Source organism: Trichechus manatus, unplaced genomic scaffold, assembly GCF_000243295.1.
Source record: "Trichechus manatus latirostris isolate Lorelei unplaced genomic scaffold, TriManLat1.0 scaffold00001, whole genome shotgun sequence".
NCBI lineage: Eukaryota > Metazoa > Chordata > Mammalia > Sirenia > Trichechidae > Trichechus > Trichechus manatus.
Genome location: NW_004443937.1, coordinates 41,831,858 through 41,845,523, shown reverse-complemented (window position 1 = coordinate 41,845,523; position 13,666 = coordinate 41,831,858). Strand labels below are relative to the sequence as shown.

Here is a 13,666-nt window from a genome sequence, read left to right as displayed (position 1 = left end):
TCTCCCTCTCTGTGGGGTGACGGGAACCTCCTCCCTTGTGCAAACTGACAACAGCTCCCATAATCCCCTCTGTCAAAGGCAACTCAGAGGTCTCACAGGATGGGGCAGGCCACTTGGAGGGCAGCCAAGGCCCTGAATGGCCATTCCTGTACCCCCGCAGCTACTGGCTCTGTGTGTCCACCACAGCTTGACTGCCCACTTGGACAGAGCCACAGATGTTGGGGACAAGCAAGTGCTTCTGAGGTTGGCTTTGTGGTCATTGCCTTCCATGCAGGAGGCTTGATCTGGGGTTCCTTTGATGTGGTTAGGGCTTCCCCTGGGAGCGCCCACCCACTGGTGGCTCCAGAGACATTGGCTGCCGGCATTGGCCCTGGGAGGGGTCGGCATTCTTGCTCTTAGGGAACTTAGTGCCTGTGGCAGCCTCACCAGCACAACCAGGCCTCAGTCCAGTTCTCACACTGTGGGTAGACTCTGCCTCATTTGACACTGACAAAACAGAGAGGTTATTCTCTGAGTAGATGTGAGCTATGAACTACTTTTTCAAGCCAGCAGGGTCGTCTGGCAGACATCTATTGAGTGAGTGCCACAGACTTTATATAGTATGCAAGGACTACAAGAGGTGTCTGGGCTCTCCAAGATGTGATATTCTGAGGACTCCAGACCAACCTACAGGACACAGAGTGGAAACAGGAGGACGTGATTAAGTACCACGTAAAGGGGCTGTATCAGTTAGCTATAGCTCTATAACAAATCACCCCAAACTGAATGGCTTAAAACAGTAGTCATTTATTCTTATTCGCTCATCTGCAGATTGGTTGAGAGTTGGCTGGTCCATACAAGGCTTGGCGAGGTGGTGCGGCTTCAAGCAGTGGGTCTGGCTGGTCTTGGCCCCTCATGTGGATGGGTTAGCTCAGGTCTGCTCTACACAGTGCATTCTGGGATCCAGGTAGAAGGGGAAGCCACTAACTTGAGGAAGCTCTGCTCATGGCAATGACAGAGTCACAAGAAGTGAGTCCAACCAGTAACATCCCATCAGCCAAAGGAAGTCACATGGATAGTCTCAAAGTCAAGGAGGGGGATGTATATTCTGCTCGGAGGGAGGCTAAAGTAAGTTGCATGGACAAACCCTACATTAATGGGCAGGAAGGAAACTCCCCCCTTGGAGAAGATAGGAGAGAATGAATATTGTTGAACAATAATCTGATCTATCTCTGGAGTCCAGCGAAGGCCAGAAAATAAAGATAGAGGGATAGGGGTGAGATGAAATACTCCAGATGCTCAGAGAAGGAAATCAGAACCTGTTGTTAGCACCTGCTCCTTTTCATAGCTGCCAAGAAGAAACTGAACGCAAATTCAAGTCCCAATTTTATTTTTCTGAGATTGAGAAAACACGAAAGCCATCGGTCACATGATTTTTAGAACATTTGCAAGGTCAGCTCACTTCATGATTTTCGCTTCTAGCCCTGGCACTTGGGCTAAGTTGTGATGTAACTTTGAGATGTCACTGAATGGTTAGCCTCACAATCTTTATAGATAATATGATGGAGGCCTTGGTAAAGTAGAGCGTTGGTGAAAGAGGGGAAGACCATCAACAAGGTGGATTGACACGGTGGCCGCAACGATGGGCTCAAGCATAACAACGATTGTGAGGACGGCTCAGGACCGGGCGGTGTTTCCTTCTGTTGTACGTAGGGTCGCGATGAGTTGGCCGCAAACAACATCATGTAGGTCTTACTGAGAATCAGGCTGGGAAACGTTTTCTCATCTAATTCTAACAAAAAAATGCTACAGGTAAGAAAATAGAGGCTGAAGACATTCAGTCAGCTGCTCAAGGTCACTCAGGTAGAAAGTGGCACAGCGGGGTATGAAGCCCAGGCTGTCAGACTCCAGAGTCTGCACTCTTAATCCTGTGCCCCCTGGGCAATGCTAACCACCCGTAATGAAGAACTTATATTGTGCTAAGTGCTTCTCTGATTTAACTGAGAGGCCGGGAGACAGGAAACCCTCAAAGGTGGATACTGATAACGTTCCCATTTTATAGACATGAAAACTGAGGCCTGAGGGGTTAATAAATTATCTCTGAGAATAAACTGTTAGAAGGTAGAAAAAGAACAGTCTGACTCCAAAGTTCTTCTCTGCTGCAGTAGCGTGTTCTCACTTGGAAACACGGGGTACGGCCAGGTCAGCTTTCAATGCCGTCTCCTATTCTGTCTCCCCCATGTGGTTTTTGTCATTCGGCTCATGCTCTCCACAGAAGTGGTGGTGATGCAAAGGGATTAGCCGTGCATTTTATAATTCCCCAGGCCTCCCAGCCGCCTTGGTCTAGCTGTGTGTAGTGTGGGTCCTGTATAGCCTTGAGCTTTCTGTAGGCTGCAAAGTCTCCTAAAGCAATTTCAGTTCTAAAGACACAGTTAACCTTAGAGAGCCTCCCAGGAATTTCTGGGAATGACAGGTTGCAATATAATAAGCAGCTCAGGTTATAAGAGCAATGACAGGAAAAAGCTCAGTGTTGGGAATTCAACAGGATCTTCGCTGGCTGAGTCACAGGGGAAGGTGAAGGCATGCCCTCCCGTGACCTCCTCTCTGTCCTCTGCCCTGCCTGAGTGGTTCATTTCCTCTAGGGGTCCTCGGGAACTTGGAATAAACAGATGATTAGAGGAAAACAGCAAGGTGATGGGGATGAAGCAGAACCCCAGATTGGGGAGACAGAGCTATCGTTTCCAATGACAACAACCTCACCTCCTTTAGCAGTGGCGCGGTATACCTTTGGGCCATGCTGTCCGCTCCATTTCAGAGAAAGCAACACTGACACTCAAGCCGGCTGATGTGCCGTCATCTCTGTGATTTAGCCTCTGACAACTCCTTGCTACTCCATTCCAGCCCTACCCCACTGCAGCCCACACGGCGTCACTGCACCTAGCCCTACCCCTCCGCAGCCCCTACTGCCTCACTTCACCCAGCCCACACTACATCACTGCACCCAGCCCTACGCCACCCCAGCCCACACTACATCACTGCACCCAGCCCTGCCTCACCTCGCCTCACACTACATCGCTGAACCCAGCCCACACTACATCCCTGCACCCAGCCCTACCCCGCCGCAGCCCACACTACATCCCTGCACCCAGCCCTACCCTGCCGCAGCCCACACTACATCTCTGCACCCAGCCCTACCCCGCCCCATCCCACACCACATCGCTGCACCCGGCCCTACACCGCCCCAGCCCACACTATGTCACTGCACTCAGCCCTACCTCACCCCACCTCACACTACATCCCTGCACCCAGCCCTACCCTGCCCCAGCCCAGGCTACATCGCTGCACCCAGCCCTACCCCGCCCCAGCCCACGCTACATCGCTGCACCCAGCCCTACCCCGCCCCAGCCCACGCTACATCGCTGCACCCAGCCCTACCCCGCCCCAGCCCACGCTACATCGCTGCACCCAGCCCTACCCCGCCCCAGCCCACGCTACATCGCTGCACCCAGCCCTACCCCGCCCCAGCCCACGCTACATCGCTGCACCCAGCCCTACCCCGCCCCAGCCCACGCTACATCGCTGCACCCAGCCCTACCCCGCCCCACTGTAGTCCCACATTGCCGTTATGAACTCCAACCTTGGGTTCCCGTTTCAATTTTCCAGTTGAGCACCTATATATTTTTCAGGGCTTCAAACCAGTTCATTCAGTTTTGAACCCCTGCTGAGAATTTGCATTTCCACCCCAGATATACTGAGTCAGAATCTACATTTTAATAAGCTCTCCAGATGATTCTTATGTAGAATACATTTTGAGAACCACTGCTCTACTAGCAGTTCTCAGAATTGGTCCCTAACCAGCAGTATTAGCATCCTCTGGGAACTTGTTAGAAATGCAAATTTTTAGCGGGGGTTTGAACCCGAAGGAATAGGTTCAAAGCCCTGATATTTTCTTATGAACTAACCTTCAATGAATAATACTCTAAGCTCTCACAGCTTGATACGGTCTCAAAATGTCCAGGCCCTTCTCTTTGGAACATTAAAATATTACCCCCCACCCCGTCCCATTATGCGGGTAAGCAAACAGAGACCCTGCCAGGGGCTTAACCAAGGTAACATGACTAATGAGTAAGTAAGGATCGATGCGCAGATCTCCTGTATTTGGATTTTTTTTGTGCTTTAGATGAAGGTTTACAGAGCAAATTAGTTTATCATTAAACAATTAATACACATACCGTTTTGTGACATAGGTCGCGAACCCCACAATGCATCAACACTCTCCCTTCTGGACCTCGGGTTCCCCGTTTCCATTCATCCAGCTTTTATGCTCCTTCCTGCCTTCTCATCTTTGCTTTTGGGCTGGTTTGCCCATTAGTCTCAGATACATGGTTGAACTAAATGTGTTATTGTGTTATTGTTTGTTTTATGGGCCTGTCTAAATCTTTGGCTGAAGGGTGAACTTTAGGGGTGACTTCATTACTGAGTTAAAAGTGTGTCCGCGGACCATACTCTCAGGGTTTCTCCAGTCTCTGTCAGACCAGTCAGTCTCATCTTTTTTTGTGAGTTTGAATTTTGTTCTACATTTTTCTCCAGCTCTGTCCAGGACCCTGTATTGTGATCCCTGTCAGAACAGTCGGTGGTGGTAACCGGGCACCATCTAGTTGTGCTGAATTCAGTCCAGTGGAGGCTGTGGTAGTTGTGGGCTGTTAGTCCTTTGGACTAATCTTTCCCTTGTGTCTTTGGTTTTCTTCATTTTCTTTTGCTGCAAACGGGGTGGGACCAGTAGAGTATCTCAGATGGCTGCTCACAAGCTTTTAAGACCACAGATGCTACTGACCAAAGCGGGAAGTAGAACATTTTCTTTATAAACTATGTTACGCCAGTTGATCTAGATGTCCCCGAGGTCTCCTATATTTCAATGACGTATGTATTATTCCCTCCAGCCTTCATTCAACAGGCGTTATTGAATGTTTCCTTTGTGCTGGGCACGAGCTAAATGCTGGATTACAGCAGTGAGAGAAGTGGACATGGTCCCTGCCTTTATGAGGGTTACAGTCTAGAACTGCCTTCACTTTGTCTTCAGCCATGCCAACAAATGTCAGTCCATGGATAATCAAGCATTGTTAAACTTCACTCTCAACTTGTATCCCATTTCCCCATGTGTATCTGTGTGTGGAGGAATTCGCAAGCCAAAGAATTCAGTCCTTCAGCAAGTGCCTCGTGAGCATGCACTGCGTGCCAGGCACTGTGCTAGGTGCTGGGGATGCAGCAAAGGACAGACAGAGAGCCCTGCCCTCCTGGGGTTTACGTTGTGGCAGGAGGAGACAGACAAGAAAAAAAAAAGGAAGAGGAAAATTATACAGGTGGTGACAGCTTCTTGGTGACGTTTTAACTGGCCACCCTATTTAAAACACCCTCCTTCTCCTTTCCTGGCCCCCTACCGTCCCATTCCCGCTTTCTCTTCCTCCGTGGCAGAGCTAAGACTTGTGACACATGTAGGAGGTAAGGAAGATCTGGTCATGAAGTGGACGTGGGGTGAAGGGGAGGAAACAAGGGTGGTGTCCGGCTGGCATCACCGAGGTGGGGGAGTCTTAGAGGAACAGATGGGAGGAAGGAAGTTAAAGCTGAGGTTGGTCATGCTGGACTCTAGATCCCTGGATGAAGACATTCTGGTGGAAATGTCAAGGAGGCGAACCAAAGACTTTATCTCTCCACCTCCCAGACAACCCAAGTTCTACAAAGCAAAAGCCTCATTTATGTAGATAAGAGGTAGCTTAGCTTTTCTAGTACATTAAAGGCCCCAATCACATCCTTCAATTAGTTTACATGAGACGCGCTGGGATGGCACAGTTGATCCACTTGGAGTCGGGTATCGTGCAGGGTGCCTGCAAGGCAGCCCAGAAGATTGCAGTGCTGTTGTCTCCAAGCAATTAGTAACTTTCCCTCTTAGCAATGGGACCACAGTATTATCTTGCCCTGAAATGACACTCTCACTTCTGAAAGCCCACAGTGAATTTTACCAACTGCACCAATTTAACACCCAGCTCACATGAACCATATACCTTGAATAAATGCAAATCCTGTCTCTGTGGCATGAATTATGGCCGTAGGCTCCACATCGCCATGGCAACTAATGACATCATCCCTCAGCCCCAACCTGCACAGCATCCAATTCTCCATGGGTCCCTATTTGCCTGAAGTGGCTGTGTTCTTGGCTTACGCGTGTTCACTTTGGTAAATACCATTCTGTTGTCGGAGGTTTGCAGTGGAGGTTTACTGTCGTTTTGGGAGGTATATTCCCTTTGTGGCAAATGTTTTTTGTTCATGGGGGGAAAAACTCTAATGAAAATTACCGTGTGTATTTAATTAGCAACATTTGTTGATAACATATGGTCTGAGGAGGCTTCTGCAAATAAGAGGCTTTAAATAGTAAACAGAGATGTGGCTGCGATGAAGCAGTTGCTCTGCAAACACACAGTATGAGGTTGCTTTGCCTGTATGTTCTTCCCTGCCCCGCCCCAGGCAGATCCCTCTCCTCACTTTCTCCCACAGATCAAAGCGGTCCCTTTCAAAGCAGCAGCACTGTGGAATAGGTTTGGAGAACTCATGACAAATGTACTGTGACTTTAAAGGTCACCTCCACCCCCCAAAATATGAATTATCTGCTACTCATGTTTATTATTTGATATTAATAATGATGTAGTGTGACGAAATGAGTCAGCCAGCTCAAGTGGATCTGGAAGCAGCATTTGGGCACCACATGTCTGAAGTGCAGCGATACCCGATCCCAAATTTTCCGGTAAGCCAAGAGTGCTAGAAAGAGTTGCATGCAGAATATAGAGCAGCAAATTGAATCGCCATGGGGTGAGCATTCCTTGCAAGTATGTACACTTTATTCTTGTGGATGCACTCAGCTGAGCATACTTCTAATCTGCTAATGAAAATAAAGGTATTTCCATTAGGATGAGCCAGCAATTTAACTGTTTAAAACAGGGGTCGGCAGTGCTTGCTTCAGCAGTGCATACACTAAAATTGGAACGATACGGAGAAGATTAGCATGGCCCCTGCACAAGGATGACACGCAAATTCGTGAAGCGTTCCAGATTTTCAGTAAAGGAGGATGAAGAACACCAAAGACACAAGGAAAGGATTAGCCCAAGAGACACAAAGGACCACATAAACCAAAGACTGCATCAGCCTGAGACCAGAAGAACTAGATGGTGCCCAGCTACCACCAATGACTGCCCTGACAGGGAGCACAACAGAGAGTCCCTGACAGAGCAGGAGAACAGTGGGGTGCAGAAGTTAAATTCTAGTAAAAAGACCAGACTTAAAGATCTGACTGAGACTGGAGGAACCGCAGAAGGCATGGCCCCCAGACTGTCTGTCAACCCAGAACTAAAACCATTCTCGAGGCCAACTCTTCAGACAAAGATTGGACTGGACTGTGGAACATAAAATGATACTCATGAGGAGTATGTCTCTTAGCTCAAGTAGATACATGAGACTGAATGGCAGCTTCTGTCTGGAGGTGAGATGAGAAGGCAGAGAGGGTCAGGAGCTGGTTGAATGGACATGGGGAATCAGGGGTGGAAAGGAGGAGTGTGCAGTCACAGTATGGGGAGAACAATTAGGGTCACATAACAAAGTATATATAAATTTTTGTATGAGAAACTAACTTGAAATGTAAACTTTCACTTAAACTACAATAAACAAAAAGAAAAAAAATCTTAAAAAAAAAAAACAAGGGTCAGCAAATTTTTTCTGTAAAGGTGCAGGGAGTAATATTTTAGCCTTGTTGGCCATATGGTCTCTGTTGCAACTACTGAACTCTGCCGACGTAGTGTGAAAACAGCCATCGATGATCCGTAAACAAATGAGTGTAGCTGTGTTCTAATAAAACTTTATTTATGAACAGTGAAATTTGAATTGCATATAATTTTCAAGTGTCACGAAACATTTTTCTTTTGGTCGTCTTCAACCATTTGAAAATGTAAAAACCATCCTTAGCTTGTGAGCTGTACTTAAACAGGGACATACTGGATTTAGCCTGTGGACCATAGTTTGCCAACCCCTGGTCTATCATCATAAAATGAAAGACTTACATTTCATTTATTAGTGCTATGTGCCAGGTATTGAGTTTAACACTATGTATGTCAATGCTTATCTCTTAATGCTTGCATCAACCTTTTGGGGTCATTACTACTCTTCTTCCCAATTTATAGATGTGCAAGCGGAGGGTCACTCTCACACCTAGTGATAAAAGTTATCGTTTTGGCACGTACCATCTCCGCAGTGGATGTCACATCTGTAAGGGCAGAGCTTATATCTCACTCGCCTATGGATCTGCAGCAGCACCTAACGCAGTAATTTATACATGGTAGACATCCAGGAAGTGGAGGGAGAAATGAAGGCTAATTAAAGGCATGATTCCTAAGCAGTGGAAGTCAGAGCTTCATGCATTCCCACCCAGGGCTTGCCTGTCCATCTGTTTATCCCCTGCCCTCTTTCAAAAAGGATTTGGGTTGGAGTAGACACACATGTTCCTACATATTTGGAGGCGCCACTGTGAGTGATGGCAGTTCTGTAAGTCTATGCTTATGTGCTTGTGGCTCTAAAGATGAAAAGCAATCCTTGTTGTTAGTTGCCATCAGATCGGCTCTGACTCATGGTGACCTCATGTGTAACAGAATGAAACATTGCGCAGTCCTGTGCCATCTTAGGGATTGTTGGGATGCTCGAGTCCATTGTTGCAGCCACTGTGGTTTTGAGTGTCTTCCAACCTAGGGGCTCCTCTTCTAGCACTGTATGGGACAGTGTTCCATCGTCGTCCGTAAGGTCTTCACTGGCTAATTTTCAGAAGTAGATCCCCAGGCCTTTCTCCTAGTCTGTCTTAGTCTGGAAGCTCTGCTGAAACCTGTCCACCACGTGTAACCCTGCTGGGATTTGAGGCACCAGTAGCATAGCTCTTGTATCACAGAAACACACACAAGCCATAACAGTACGACAGACTGACAGTTGGGTGGTGGAGAAGTAATAATAGCGATTAACTCAGTGTCACTTTCCAGCGTTATACCCATGGGTATTCACATTGCTTCCAGCCCTTGGCCTCGTGAGCCAGCTGACGCCTTGGCCCTGCAGGACCTACGTCTTGCTGCCCAGAGTACTGCAATTGCTACTGTGCTCTGCGTCTCCTCTGCATACTGGCAGCCACTGTGTGCACTTCAGAGAGTCGGTGTGCTCCTGAAAGTCATTTCATCCTCAAGGAGACAAAGCCCTCAGCTGGCTTCAAGGGGGCAGCCCCACCTTGGTTACCTCCTATGTCTCATCTCTCCACAATTCTCTCAATTTGGTGACATGGCTATTCTGAATTTCTCACTTCTTCCTCGTCATTAAACAAATATATACTGTGTTCTAGGCCCTGTGCTTGGTGCAGAAGATCAAAAAAAAAAAAAAAAAAAAAAGCATGGTCCTTGCCCTTGAGTCCCTGGGTGGTGCAATCAGTTAAGCAGTCAAACCTACCCCAAGGCACCTTGGAAGAAAGGCATGGCGTTCCACTTCCAAAAGATCACAGCCTTGGCAACCCTATGGAGTGCATTCTACTCAAGGTCACCATGATTTGGAATCGACCTGATGGCAGCCAGTTTGGTTGCCCTTGAGGTATTCGACATCTAGAAAGGGAAACAGAGACACACAGGGATAATTGTCAAACTACGCTGTGGTACTGTATTATGAATTACTGAGAGGCAGTATAGCCCCGTGGTTTAATGCATGGGCATTGGGGTCAGCCACTGGGTTGGAAGCCCAGCTCTGTGACAGCCTGAGACCCTGGTCTAGTTATTTAACTTCCTCAAGCCCTCATTCTTTTATTTATAAGGTAGGGATAATAACAGAATATACCGCCCAGAGTTGTCAAAAGGATGATTAAAGAAAAGCACTCAGCCCAGGGGCTGGCAAACATAAGGCCTCAATCATTGGTGGCTATTTTTAGCACATGGGTAAGCTGGCCATACAGTGGATGGGCAGTGGTAGATATGGTGGGATCCCAGGAGAGGAGAACCGAACCCATTTTCCTTTATCTACCTTGTGTTCAGAGAGAGGTTCCGTCTGTTAGCCTCCCCAACCACTTCTGGCCGTAAATAGTATCAGCCTCTGATCGTTTCAAATCAAAGTCCAATTTTATTTCAGTTCTGGGAAACATTTAAGAAGAGGTATTCATCTCAATAGCCACAGTCCATTGCACAGCGAGGGGGAAAGTAATGGGCAGAGGAAAATGCAAGCATGAGAGACAGATTCATTTATCGACTTGTGGTCCGACTAAAAGGCCGAGGTTTCTGAAGCCTCCTCTGCTGACTGGTTTGTCTGTGTGGAATGTAACACTCTGTAATGTAGACTGGACACGTGGAACAAATCCAAACTTAGAAGCCAGAGTGACCCAGACTCCCAACAGTCTTGAAACAAAGCTCTCCCTTTGAGATCGAAAGGTAACTGATGTTAACTGGTTCAAGACACCACGGAGTGAGCAGGTGGGATGTATGTGGGAGGCAGTATGGCGGCATGGTTAAGGGTTTGGGTGTGGAGTGGGGCTGCCCTTTATCCTGTGTGACTCTGGGCGTGTTATCTAGCCTCTCTGAGCCTCAGTTTCCTTATGTGTAACTAAGGGGGTGATAATTACAGGCATGTCACGGGGGGGTCGAGAGGGCATAAAACGATAAAATATGTGTATCACCATATAACATTTTTATAAAGATAAGAATTTGTGTCTGGCACTATTGCTGCATAAATGTTAGCTGTTTTATTTATTGATTTATTTATTATTATTATTATAAAGATAGCAAGTCTCTCCATGGCTGGAAAAAGAAAGACAAGGAATAGACATTTTCATGTCTTTTTCTTAAATTAAACTTCCTTGGTGCTCCTATAAATAGCAAACACTGACCAAACAAAGCCGGGAGTCGTTTGCACCGAGCTCAATGTCTGTAGCCTGTGGCAGCCAATACCCGCCGCGTGTCCCAGACTGCAGGGGGCGGTGGTGGCCCAGTGGTAGAAGTCTCATCTTCTCTGCTGGAGACCTGGGTTCGGTTCCCGGCCAGCGCACCTCAAGCACAGCCACCACCCGTCTGTTACGGGAGGTTGGCGTGTTGCTAGGATGCTGAACAAGTTTCAGCAGAGCTTCCAGACTAAGACAGACTAGGAAGAAAGGCCTGGTGAACTACTTCTGAAAATCAGCCAGTGAAAACCGTGTGAATCACAACGGTCCAGTCTGCAACCAATTATGGGAATGGAGCAGGACTGAGTAGCGTGTCTTTCCATTGTGCGTGGGGCCCCATGAGTCGCGGGCCCACTGGACAGCAGCTAAAAACAACAATAAAGTGATCTTTAAAGGACTGACAAAATTCGGAGTAACCAGGCTGGGGTGGCCTGAGACTCAGAGTAGGCCCATGAGCAGAGCATGGGGACTGCGCTCAGGGCCCAGGCTCAGGAAGGCCCCGCTTCTGGTGTCATGATCGGTTGTCGCCATCTTGGAATTCTTGATAATTTTGTCTTTGAACTCGTGTTTTCTAAGCGAGGTCTGATGGAATGAGAAGCATGCTTCTGAGGAGAGGAGATACTCGCAAGAAAGAAAAGCGCTTTCTCTTCTAGTACCTCTAATGGCACTTTTGTTCCTGCTTTTGGACCAAGGAGCCCCACATTTTCATTTGCTCTGGGCCCTGTAAATTACGTAGCCAGTCCTGATTAGACAAGGCAACTTTCTTTTCTTGCCTGTGCCGCTGGGCTGGGTTATCGTTTTGAAATCTAAAGATAAATTGGGATTCCGTGGTGGCCTCACAACTTGGTTGACCAGGGCTCATGGTGGGAAGCCAAATGCACGGCTGCAGGCCTGGTGGAGAGAAAACGAGTCTGGGGTCTAGATGGACGGGGGCTGTCAGGGCAGCCTCCTGCGGCTTGAACTCTGTCCAGCTGCCAAGACCCACCCCCTCTCCCACAGGCTGGTGGAGGCCTTGCACCGCTCCGAGGTCTGAGTCATGTTAAACCTTCTGAGCTAGGCATCCTTGGCTAGCAGCAAGGGTTCACACAGGACGGGGTTAGTTTCCGCTGAGCAGGCCAGGAAATCCCCAAGAGCCAGGCCCCAGGATAGAGTTTTGTGAGGATACAATAGGGGCACCCCAGGGCACTGGGCTCCTAGCTGCTCATGGTGTAGCTCTGTTGTTTCCCAGCAGGAATCTGCCCATCCCGTGACCTAGCATTAACAACACAACACAGTCGTAATAATGACTTAACGATCATGTTTTTTGTCAGTGTTGCTAATCGTTAACAGTGCGTGTTAGTGATGATCGTAACAACACTAGCGGCGAGAGCTGCAAACCAGGAATTAAGAGATTTGCCTTCTGGCCCAACCCTGCCACAGTTCACTGGGATAAAATGGGCGAGCTCGTGAGTTTCTTCTCGGTTTTCCCATCTGTGAAATGGAAACGATAGTAACGGTTTTACTGACTATTCACCAACGTCCGTCGTGCGTGCTGTCATATCCCCATAGCCTAGCACAGGCTCAGACACTTAGAAGGTGCTTAATAAATATGTGTTGAATGGATGACACAAAATGAAAACAATTATCATTATTACTAGAATACAGATCTGTATTTTGGGAAGGGAAGGTGGCCTAAAATTTGTTGGGTCCTCATCCTGCTCCACGCACACAGCTGTTCACAACTGCTCTGTGAAATGAACTTAGAGCTGAGAACACCGAGGCACCCCACAGTGGCTAAGCCGGGATTTGAACTAAGGATGCCTGGCTGAAAATCCCATGCCTTGTCACTGTACCTTAGAACCCATTCCCAATCTCAGGGGGGTGTGCTGCAGTTGCTGACAACCATCATTACGGGTTTCTGTCTGAACAGCTAACACTTTGCTGTGTGTTTGAAAACCGTTTCTTCCTGTTCTGTCCCATGTCCTCCTCCGTGGCCTCCCCCTTTCTCTATAATGACTGTCATGCTTTCTCAGTGGTTTTTGTGCACTTAAATCCCCATGGAAAGAAGCCCTGGTGGCACAGTGGTTAAAGCGCTTGGCTGCTAATCAAAGAGTCCACGATTCGAACCCACCAGTTGCCCTGTGGGAGAAAGATGTGGCATTCTGCTTCTGTAGAGATTACAGCCTTAGAAACCCAATGGGACAGTTCTACTCTGCCCTGTTGTGTCATGAGTCCGAATTTGACTTGACGGCAATGGGTTTTGGTTTTAAATCCCGTGGATCTGGGCTCCCACCCATCTCCATTGTTCTCGTCCTCTCTTGTCAGCTCTCTCCAGGTGCCATGTCTCTGAATTTACTTAATGTGCTTTCTTTGAGTGAGTGCAACAGTGACGCTAGAAGTCATATTTCATACTTGACAGAAGAAAAGATGCAAATAGCCAGCAAACACAAGGTAAAACGTTCAAGCCCACTAGTAGTCAAAGAAATCCCATGAAAACAACAATGATGAAATACACAAAAGACAAAGTGAACAGTGACATCCAGCCCAGGCAAGGAAGCCCTGTGATGTGTACCCTCATGCCCTGAAGGCAGAAGGACCATTGCTCCCTTTGAGGAGAGCACTTTGGGAATGGGTATCCCAAGCTTTGAACCCTTTGAGGAGAGCACTTTGGGAATGGGTGTCCCCAGCTTTGAACCCTTTGAGGAGAGCACTTTGGGAATG

At 47.9% G+C, this 13,666-nt stretch overlaps 1 protein-coding gene and 1 non-coding gene across 2 annotated transcripts in view; both read left to right on the top strand.

The window, feature by feature from the left end:
* Window positions 1-13,666, top strand: part of CADPS (calcium dependent secretion activator) — a 548,960-nt gene that overhangs the window by 325,346 nt on the left and 209,948 nt on the right.
* Window positions 6,981-7,085, top strand: LOC111819814 (U6 spliceosomal RNA). Its single transcript, XR_002823395.1, has one exon. It is a non-coding gene; the product is annotated as a U6 spliceosomal RNA (small nuclear RNA).